Source organism: Carassius auratus, chromosome 13 (genome assembly GCF_003368295.1).
Source record: "Carassius auratus strain Wakin chromosome 13, ASM336829v1, whole genome shotgun sequence".
Lineage (NCBI taxonomy): Eukaryota > Metazoa > Chordata > Actinopteri > Cypriniformes > Cyprinidae > Carassius > Carassius auratus.
This window is the reverse complement of record NC_039255.1, coordinates 14,742,675-14,748,193: the sequence shown is the minus strand read 5'-3', so window position 1 is coordinate 14,748,193 and position 5,519 is coordinate 14,742,675.

Below are 5,519 nucleotides of genomic sequence, written 5' to 3'. Positions count from 1 at the left end.
AGGGGGTGGGCTCATTTTAATCAGGCAACCAATCAGACTCTCAGGATCATTATGAAGCTATCAAGCCACGCCCTAGCAACCATATAGAGCGCCATAGCAACAAGCCCCATAGACTTCCATTGAAAAAGATCAAATGAATAACTTTGGATAGAAGTGTCATAGAAACATGAGGGTGGGCTCGTTTGACTCGGGCAGCAAACGGCCAATCATGTATCTCCTTCAAGACAACCTAGCCACGCCCTAGCAACCATTAAGAGCTACCTAGCAACCTAAAGTATAGAGAGATATCTTAACATCTGAAAGACATAGAAGCATGGGGGTTGGTTTATATTAGCAAGCAACCATTGGAGTATCATCATTGGCAGCTGCCAGGCCACTCCCTAGCAACCAAACACAGTACCCTAGCAACCGTTTTGCAAGATCTATATCTCTGCATCAGAACATCGTAGAGGCATGGGGGTTGGTTTATATTGGCGAGCAGCCTTTGGAGTATCACCATTGGCAGCTGCCAAGCCACTCCATAGCAACCAAACGGAGTACCCTAGCAACCGTTTTGCACGACCTATATCTCTGCATCAGAACATCGTACAGACATGGCGGTTGGATTTTTTGACTCATGCTAGCACACTGGACTTCCAACATGCTAGTCATGCTAGCAGTGATTAGCTACATGCTAATAGTGATTAGCTAAGTGCTCAAATGGGCTAAGAACTCTATAATAACTACATAGTGACCATCTGTGACAACTACCAACCACCTAGTAACATCATAGCAACCACCCAGGAGACCATAGCAACTGCCTAGCAACCACCCCGGGTACCCTAGCAACCACATAGCAACACCCTAGCAACCGCCCCAATTACCCTAGCAACCACCCTGGGTACCTTAGCAACGGCCCTAGCAACCATTATGGGGACCTTAGCAACCGCCCTAGCAACCACCCCGGGTACCCTAGCAACCACATAGCAACACCCTAGCAACCGCCCCGATTACCATAGCAACCACCCTGGGTACCCTAGCAACGGCCCTAGCAACCATCATGGGGACCCTAGCAACCGCCCTAGCAACCACCCCGGGTACCCTAGCAACCACATAGCAACAACCTAGCAACCATCCGATTACCCTAGCAACCACCCTGGGTACCTTAGCAACGGCCCTAGCAACCATCATGGGGACCCTAGCAACCGCCCTAGCAACCACCCCGGGTACCCTAGCAACCACATAGCAACACCCTAGCAACCGCCCCGATTACCCTAGCAACCACCCTGGGTACCCTAGCAACGGCCCTAGCAACCATCATGGGGAACCTAGCAACCGCCCTAGCAACCACCCCGGGTACCCTAGCAACCACATAGCAACACCCTAGCAACCACCCTGAGTACCCTAGCAACGGCCCCAGCAACCATCATGGGGACCCTAGCAACCGCCCTAGCAACCAACCCGGGTACCCTAGCAACCCCATTACAACACCCTACAGCAACAGAGGGTGAGTTTTTGCCACTGCAAGCACCACTCACATTTTCTTCAGGAAATGTACCTTCTAGTTAGTGGTGCTTGCCGGAGGCAAGGCATCACTATTATTATCTCACATACTTATTATTCTTCTTCTTCTTCTTCTTACTTCTTCCGTACAAAACTTCGGCGCGTAACTCGTCCCGCAGTTTTTGTCACAGACCAACGAAACAGGCGTCAAATCGTGCGCCCTATTGAGGAGAGGTGTGCTATGACTTTTATAAGCGATCGGGCGTACGATGTTCGTACAGCGGGCGAAAAATCGGCCGAAAAACGTCCCATAGGAAATGCATTAAAAAAAATTTGACGGAGCATAGCTCTGAGAGAGAATTTCGCAGAAACACGTGAATCACCACATTTGGAGAGGCTATCAGGCTGTGTGAGAACATACCCCGCAGTGGGGTATAAGTTGTACCCCTGGGGCGCAAGAGCCCCCCAAATTTGCCCCCAATACAAAGTATAGGGAGGGCTTCTCCAACTATGGGAAAAAATTACATAGGGATTTTGTATTGAACATAACTCTGGATCACAGTGTCATAGAGACAAGGGGGTGGGCTCATTTGAATCAGGCAACCAATCAGTCTCTCAGGATCACTGTGAATCTATCAAGCCACGCCCTAGCAACCATATAGAGCACCATAGCAACAAGCCCCATAGACTTCCATTGAAAAAAATCAAATGAATAACTTTGGATAGAAGTGTGATAGAAACATGAGGGTGGGCTCGTTTGACTCGGGCAGCAAACGGCCAATCATGTATCTCCTTCAAGGCAACCTAGCCACGCCCTAGCAACCATTTAGAGCAACCTAGCAACCCAAAGTATAGAGAGATATCTTAACATCTGAAAGACATAGAAGCATGGGGGTTGGTTCATATTAGCAAGCGACCATTGGAGTATCATCATTGGCAGCTGCCAGGCCACTCCCTAGCAACCAAACACAGTACCCTAGCAACCGTTTTGCAAGATCTATATCTCTGCATCAGAACATCGTACAGACATGGGGGTTGGTTTATATTGACAAGCAGCCTTTGGAGTATCACCATTGGCAGATGCCAAGCCACTCCATAGCAACCAAACGGAGTACCCTAGCAACCGTTTTGCAAGATCTATATCTCTGCATCAGAACATCGTACAGACATGGCGGTTGGATTTTTTGACTCATGCTAGCACACTGGACTTCCAACATGCTAGTCATGCTAGCAGTGATTAGCTACATGCTAATAGTGATTAGCTAAGTGCTCAAATGGGCTAAGAACTCTATAATAACTACATAGTGACCATCTGTGACAACTACCAACCACCTAGTAACATCATAGCAACCACCCAGGAGACCATAGCAACTGCCTAGCAACCAGCCAAAACACCCTAGCAACCGCCTAGCAACACCTTAGCAACCACCCCAAGTACCGTAGCAACTGCCTAGCAACCACCCAGGTTACCATAGCAACCGCCCTAGCAACCACCCCGGGTACCCTAGCAACCACATAGCAACACCCTAGCAACCGCCCGAATTACCCTAGCAACCACCGTGGGTACCCTAGCAACGGCCCTAGCAACCATCATGGGGACCCTAGCAACCGCCCTAGCAACCACCCAGGGTACCCTAGCAACCACATAGCAACACCCTAGCAACCACCCCGATTACCCTAGCAACCACCCTGAGTACCCTAGCAACGGCCCTAGCAACCATCATGGGGACCCTAGCAACCGCCCTAGCAACCACCCCAGGTACCCTAGCAACCACATAGCAACACCCTAGCAACCACCCCGATTACCCTAGCAACCACCCTGGGTACCCTAGCAACGGCCCTAGCAACCATCATAGGGACCCTAGCAACCACCCTAGCAACCACCCCGGGTACCCTAGCAACCACACCTTAGCAACAGAGGGGCGAGTTTTGCCACTGCAAGCACCACTCACATTTTCTTCAGGAAATGTACCTTCTAGTTAGTGGTGCTTGCCGGAGGCAAAGCATCACTATTATTATCTCACATACTTATTATTCTTATTCTTCTTCCGCCAAAATTTCGGCGCGTAACTAGTCCCGCAGTTTTTGACACAGACCAACGAAACAGGCGTCAAATCGTGCGGCCTAATCGGGAATGGTGTGCTATGACTTTTATAAGCGATCGGGCGTACGATGTTCGTACACCGTGCGAAATAACGGCCGAAAATCGCATAGACAATGCATTACGGCCAACTTTGACGGATCGTAGCTCCGAGAGAGAAATTCGCAGAAACATGTGAATCACCACATTTGGAGAGGCTATCAGGCTGTGCGAGAACATACCTCGCAGAGGGGTACAAGTTGTACCCCTGGGGCGCTAGAGACCCCCAAAGTTGCCCCATACTAAGTCAATGGTGAGGGATCGCCCATGAAACAATGTATTTTTCCTACTGTGGGAAATTACATAGGGATATTGCATTGAGCATAACTATGGATCACATAGTCATAGAGACAAGGGGTGGGCTCATTTGAATCAGGCAACCAATCAGACTCTCGTGATCATTATGAAGCTATCAAGCCACGCCCTAGCAACCATATAGAGCGCCATAGCAACAAGCCCCATAGACTTCCATTGAAAAAGATCAAATGAATAACTTTGGATAGAAGTGTCATAGAAACATGAGGGTGGGCTCGTTTGACTCGGGCAGCAATCGGCCAATCATGTATCTCCTTCAAGACAACCTAGCCACGCCCTAGCAACCATTAAGAGCTACCTAGCAACCAAAATCCAAAGATAGATATCTTAACATTTGAAAGACATAGAAGCATGGGGGTTGGTTTATATTGTCAAGCAGACTTTGAAGTATCATCATTGGCAGCTGAAAGGCCACTCCCTAGCAACCAACCAGAGTACCCTAGCAACCATTTTTCAAAACCAATATCTCTGCATCAGAACATTGTACAGACATGGGGGTTGGTTTATATTGACAAGTAGACTTTGGAGTATCATCATTGGCAGGTGACAAGCCACTCCATAGCAACCAAATGGAGTACCCTAGCAACCGTTTTGCAAGATCTATATCTCTGCATCAGAACATCGTAGAGGCATGGGGGTTGGTTTATATTGTCGAGCAGCCTTTGGAGTATCACCATTGGCAGCTGCCAAGCCACTCCATAGCAACCAAACGGAGTACCCTAGCAACCGTTTTGCACGACCTATATCTCTGCATCAGAACATCGTACAGACATGGCGGTTGGATTTTTTGACTCATGCTAGCACACTGGACTTCCAACATGCTAGTCATGCTAGCAGTGATTAGCTACATGCTAATAGTGATTAGCTAAGTGCTCAAATGGGCTAAGAACTCTATAATAACTACATAGTGACCATCTGTGACAACTACCAACCACCTAGTAACTTCATAGCAACCACCAAGGAGACCATAGCAACTGCCTAGCAACCAGCCAAAACACCACAGCTACCGCCTAGCAACACCTTAGCAACCACCCCAAGTACCGTAGCAACTGCCTAGCAACCAACCAGGGTACCCTAGCAACCACATAGCAACACCCTAGCAACCGCCTCGATTACCCTAGCAACCCACCCTGAGTACCCTAGCAACGGCCCTAGCAACCATCATGGGGACCCTAGCAACCGCCCCTAGTAACCACCCCGGGTACCCTAGCAACCACATAGCAAACACCCTAGCAACCGCCCCAATTACCCTAGCAACCACCCTGGGTACCTTAGCAACCGCCCTAGCAACCATCATGGGGACCCTAGCAACCGCCCTAGCAACCACCCCGGGTACCCTAGCAACCACATAGCAACACCCTAGCAACCGCCCCGATTACCCTAGCAACCAACCCTGGTACCTTAGCAACGGCCCTAGCAACCATCATGGGGACCCTAGCAACCGCCCTAGCAACCACCCCGGGTACCCTAGCAACCACATAGCAAACACCCTAGCAACCGCCCCGATTACCCTAGCAACCACCATGGGTACCTTAGCAACGGCCCTAGCAACCATCATGGGACCCTAGCAACCGCCCTAGCA